Here is a 6744-nt window from a genome sequence, read left to right as displayed (position 1 = left end):
ATCAAATCAAATATTTATTAATATTTAATATATTGTATTAAATTTAATTTTATATTCAAAATATTACATCAGTACATATTTATATAACATTTAACAACTATTTCAATTCAAAATTCAAATTCCACAAACACCAACCTAAATTCCATTGCTCTAATGATGTCCTTTGTATTAATCATTCATCTATAATCCCCGCCGCATCTTCTATTAGCTTCGCTAGTTATGACTCGAACAAATTCATTGAGGCGGTCTTGTATCGCAACTATTTACTTATTTGAAATAAGGGCGTGATATGGGAGGACACGCCGCATCATATAGACTATTTGGCATAGGTCCGCCCCACACATGTACGACCGGTGCTTGTTGTTGCTCGTCGACTCCAATATTATCTACAGTAGTTTCTTCGATAATCCCTGAATATGTGTAAGAAAAAAAAAAAAAAAAAAGACACAAGAAATAAGTAGATTGAAGTCTACAAATAAACAAAGATAAGGAATTCAATACAATCATAAAATAATTAATATATTTTATAATCTCTATATATCGCATCTTACATTTACCTTGCTTGTGATGACTCCAATAAATTCATCGACGTATTCTTGCATCATCTCTTTTGTATCATCACAACTGAATGTGTGAGGCAAAAGGCCGCGCCACATGATACAATCTTCAATACTTTGGTATTTCGCCCGAGCCTCATTAATAATAAATGTAATTAGTTTGTCGAAGACACCCTCTTGTGCATCCTCTGTTGCTTCATTGGAATTCTTACAGTGTGGCGAGAGGATATAGATGACATTGTGCATATTGGATACGAGTAGATATTTTGCGACTAACCATGAAAATTTTTTCTTTGGCCCTTGCAAGTGACTTCAGCGATTTTTTGTACCGGCTACTATGTTATAGCAATATGGTGATGGTGAATGAGAAATCGATTGAGAATGTGATTTGTTCCTATGTTACTACGCATATTTATATAGAAAAATTTTTACGATAAAATTTCAAATACTTATATGGTTACTATATATTTTTTCATTGCCATTATTTGATTTGTAATTTCTTTTCCTTTTCTGGTGATCTTCGTCCAATGCATCCGGATATCAAAATCGAATAGATTTAGAAAATAATAATAATAAATAATTATATTTATAATTTGGTCATTTTTTCCTTTTCTTTTATTGCTTCGTAGAACATAAAAGTTTTAAAGTAGTAAGCATGTGAGCAATTCAACTAAAATTACATCTAATAAAATTTTTATTACATATAACTATTTTATTTAAATTTTAGTTTATTATAAATAATTTAATCACATATCATTAATATTTATGCAAATTTATTTATTTCTTGTAATTATAGGCATATCATGTATATTAAGTAAGTTAAAATATTGATTTGTTAATTATTCAAAATTAGTACTAAAATTAATATATCTTCTCCCTCCCTTCACTAAATCAATATATAGTAATGAGATATCCGTCAGGGAAAGCTAGTAATGTGGGGATGAATTCATGACCGTGAGGTCATAGGTTCAAACTACGACTCCTCTAGGTCTTATATATCACACATAGCTCGTCTAGTGCGACTTGTCTTGTCGGACTTAGTTTGCATACCAGAACCCATTATTAATTGGTAAGCAAATTGATTGTAAATTTCTTAATTTGATAATTGAAGAGTTTGATAATGATTCAATGATTTTAAATATATCAGAGCAATAGTTATAGGAAATAAATCCCATTTTAAATTTAATGGTAAGTAATGAATTACCCAAATTACTATAATAGGATCGTTTTTAAAAAGAAAATACATAAATAATCAAAATAATAAGTTAGGTTACATACATCAATTTGTTTTTTTTTCCTAAGCCAATATTACATAATTTTTTATAAAAAAATTATTGATAAATATATTTGCACACGTTCACTAACTTTGCTTAATATATAATCCATCTTATTATTAATTGAAATAATGTATTTAAGATTTACCAATATATATATTTTTTGGTCCTAATGAGTGTGGGCTTTGTATCCATTCTAAATAGGATGTAAGAAGAACGAATATAACTGCAATATATTTATATCTGTATGGGCTTAAACCATAAGACAGTAACATATGAATAACTCACCATTTCACATCAATTGAATCAGCAAAATCAAATTGCACAATATATATGTATTATACTAATGAATTCACCATATTGCATGAAATATAAAGCCTTTTTATATACGAAATGCAAAATTTCTTCATTGGTTTCTTCACATTCTTAGCCATTGCATATGTGGATCGATTGAGATGTGCACCAAACATATCCACCACCATGTTTGATACGTGGTTTCCAAAACTTACGTGTTTCTTTTGTACCAAAACTTTCAAACTTTACTATCTGGACTCTGCGTTTCCTCTCACAAAATATTACCTAATTCAAACTAAAAATGTTCAAATCAAATCAAAAGAAACACATCCCTCGTCGTATACAATATCCCCCAATCATCTCCATTTGGACAATCAAATAAAAATGCCCACCTCACTATTTTTTTTATGTTCATCCAATAACTTAAATGATTGAAAAATATCAATCTATGAGTCGTATGGTGAAGAGGAGAGTTCTGATGGCACACAATCATGGTGGACCTCTTCTTCGGTTTCTTCTTACAGGGGAATCTGAAACAATCCCTCAACAAATCTTCAAAATTTGATCTAGGTACTGAATCACTAATGGATGTCGGGTTTGAATCATGTGATTGTTTTTCAACAAATTCGGAATATTCCTGGATATAAAAAACAAGGGAAAAACAATATTATACAGATTGAAAAGGTGAAAGCAAATAATAGTAATAATTAATAAATTACCAAATCACTTACTCTTAAATTTGTCGAAGAAATGTTGTGTGGATTCAATGGTTGCGAGCTTGCCTTCGATGTTTGGGATCCAAAAGAAAAAAGATATTTTTGTAGAAAACTCTCCCTTAACAACTTTGGCTTTTTTAGATATGGGTTTAGTTACTTCTTTTTGAACTATTTGCAAGTCATCAAGCACTTCTTCTTCCTCTATTTCTATATCATTTCCGCGGAGAGAGTCCTGCTCGCACTTATCATTGCTGGACTTGAAGTTCGATTCACATTCTAGAAAAAATTGAACATTGTGAAGATAAAAATAATAAAAATAAAAATATATATTCTCTAAAAAGTATAAAATCGATAAGTTTTAACTAGTACTTTGAAGGGTAAGAAATATGCATATATATTTTAAAATATATATTATAGAAAACTTTAATTAATTATATATTATTTAATAAATAAATCAGTTTGAAATTAAATGAATATAGGTAAGTATATGTTTACCTGCCTATTAAATTTCATGAGGATTTATGACCTCAACTAAATGAAAGAATTATTTTCCTATTAAACAATATATTTCATGAAAAATAAAAATAAAAATTGATTTAAAATACATATCTATGATAAAATATTTTATGTCGAAGTCTTAACCTTGTTATAGAATTCTTCCATAAAGTTTGCATCAAAATTTAACAATAAAGTATAATAAGGCTATAAAAATATAGTATATAAGAACAATAATAAACAAAACAGACGAAAAAAAAAAAAAATGATGATTATGAGGTAAAATAATAGTTATATATATTCTAAAACATTTTATGAATTTTTTTAAAATATACATCTGTCAACTTAAATTAAAAAAGGTGAAAGCAAATAATCAAAATAATCAATAAATTTTCAAATCTTACTCGAATCTGCAAAGTAATGCTTGCCCGATTAAATGGTTGCGAGCTTGCTCTCAATGTTTGAGATCCCGAATATAAACCCGGGAGATTCATTGAGGCAGTCTTGTACCATCACTATTGACTCATTGATATACAACTTTTTTTAAAGTAAAATATAATTTTATTAGATTTACGGTGGACAATACACACACCACTCACAAGATCACTTAAAAAAGAGAAAATACAACCAACTATGAAGAGAAACACAAAATAGCTCACACGCCTCCGATAATAAACCGGAGGTTCTCAAGCCTCACAAGATAAAAGGCCAAGGCCAAAAGCTAAGATTTTCTAAAGAGAGAAAGCTTTAGAGAGAAAAAGTGGAAAGAACTTTGAAATCATCAATTGCAAATGAGAATTTGGTGATTTACAAGTGAAGGGTGAAGGTTTTTTTTATACATCAAGGACTCCTCTACACTATTCTAAAATGTACAACTTTCTAAAACAAGCATCTACAAGGATCTAGAGGGTTCTACAAGGTTCCACTGTGTTCTGAAAGGTTTGGGAAAGATTCTAAAAATATTCTCGACTTAGAACCTTCTCAAAAATTTGAGTGAATTCCTTGCGTGACGGCGTACACACAAACACACATATAATTAGGGTTAGATCATAACAAACGACCAAGATTAAATCCCTTGATCAGATGGTCTTAAATTTACATTGCATCAAATCGCCTAGGTGACTTAAGCCACATAAATTAGGCCTTAGTATTGAGTATTGAATTTTGGGTGTTTTTTTTTTTTTTTTGGGACTCGCATTTAAGTCATAAGCCAAGCAAATTTTTTTAAAAAATAAAAATCATTATGTAAGACGAAAGGCCATGCGACATGATGTCATGCATATACAATACTTCCGTATTTCGCACACTCGTTATTAATAAATGCAATTAGTTTGTCGAAGGCACACTCTTGTGTGTTCTCTTTTTCTTCATTGGAATTCTTGGTGTCTAGCCGGACGATATCAATGGCATCGGGCGAACCACTTTGGGTAAAACTAGATGTTTTTGTGATCAAGCGTGCAAACTTTTTGATTTGTCCTTGTCAGCAACCTCGGCATTGCTTAGACTGCCTAATGATGTATCGCTTTTCCTAATGGTCATGAACATATTATGGACATCGTGAACAAGAAATCGAATGAGAACAGGTCTTGTTCCAATGTTACTACACCTATATATATAGAAAGAATTTAAGATAATTTTTTAAATACTTCTATAGTTATATTATATTTTTCATTGTTATTTGATTTAGTAATTTTTCTCCCTTTTTTGGTGATCTACACCTCAATGCACAAGAATATCACAATCTAATATAGATTTTTTTAAAAAATTAATAAATAATTTATTTATAATTTGGTTAAACCTATTATTATTGTTGTTGTTGTTGTTGAACATAAAAGTACAAAATTAAATTGAAAAGCATATGAGCAGTTGAACAAAAATTACGAGTAATTAAATTTTGTGTTTCGTATAATTATTTATAACTCAAATGTTTAGCAAGTTTTTCTTTTAGAAATGTGTCTATTTTAGGTATTTCTATTTAACAATCATCAAGATATATGATTTATGTCATATATTATCATTATATATTACTTGGTATGATCCAACAGACTAAGAGTGTGTTTACCCCTAATATTTTACATTTAGTTTTAATATTCCAATTCTTTTCCTTAAAAAAAATATATTAAATCAAATACTTTTTTTTTGTCGTTTATTATATTATATTAAAATTTAATTTTATATTCAAAAATATCACATCAAACAATTATTTTAATTTATTTTTTAAAATTTTATTTTAGCTTGCTAATGGCATTTGCAGTCCTCTTTTACCTCTTTGTATTTTTTTTTATTATTTTAAATTCAAATTAATATTATTTTTCAGTAGAAATATATTATTTTTAAAAAAAATATTAAGTCAAAATCCTATTTAAATAATAAAAAAAATTATTAAGAATACTATTCATATAATATAGATTGCATATAATGTTTTTGTTGGAGATTTAGAGAATTTCAAATAGATTGCATAATTATTTAAATATTACATCACATTAAATAGTACTCTCTCTATTCAGGTCAATTGACCATTTTCATCAGTGATACGATATTTAAGATAATAATATTTAATTAGTTAATAATAGTCCGTTATAATATTATTTTATTATTTTTTATATGATTAATAGTAATGATAGTTTTAAAATACATTTAATATATATGATTAAAAATATTTATAATATGTATTCAAATATTTTAGAAATTATATCGCAATAAAAAATATTTATATACAATGTGGATATCATTTCGTAGAAAATAAACTTTCATATCATACAAGTAAATAAAAAAATACTTTTATGAAAATATTTGTTTTTTTTTTTAAAGAAATAAAAATAAAAGAGTTTTGAGTAGATGCTAGTGATATATGATAGTATATGTTATATAGTTAATTGACTTGATTTATATTTTTAATTATATTTTTTGATTTAATAAAATTTACCAAAAATGAAAAAGTGTGAGTATTTATATAATAGATTGCATATGGTGTTTGTGTAAAGTAATAATAATAATAATAATTAATTTTTGTAAAAAATATATGAACTAGAAATAATTTGAGGAAATGGTGTGTTTGTCGGGGACTTTTAGAGGATTTGTGCTATTCTATCAATTTTTTTAAAAAAATATTATATTAAATATTTATTTTTTTATATTATATTATAAATTAATTTATATTCAAAATATTATATCAAACTCTATTTATATTATATAGAATAATTATTTAAATTTTAAATTTTATTATTTAAAATCAAAACTCAAAATTCAAACTCCAAACAAGTACATCCTTAAAAAAAAAAAAAGATCACATGAATAATGCAAGGCTAAATGATTGTATTTTGTTGGAATTTCAAATTGAAATCAATAATATTTACTACATACGGTTTCATTAAAAATTATACTATTTTTTATAACAAAATATTATAT

Source organism: Andrographis paniculata, unplaced genomic scaffold (assembly GCF_009805555.1).
Source record: "Andrographis paniculata isolate CXL003 unplaced genomic scaffold, ASM980555v1 Contig95END, whole genome shotgun sequence".
NCBI classification, from domain to species: Eukaryota; Viridiplantae; Streptophyta; class Magnoliopsida; order Lamiales; family Acanthaceae; genus Andrographis; species Andrographis paniculata.
The sequence above is the reverse complement of the archived record's forward strand: the minus strand, read 5'-3'. Positions refer to the sequence as shown.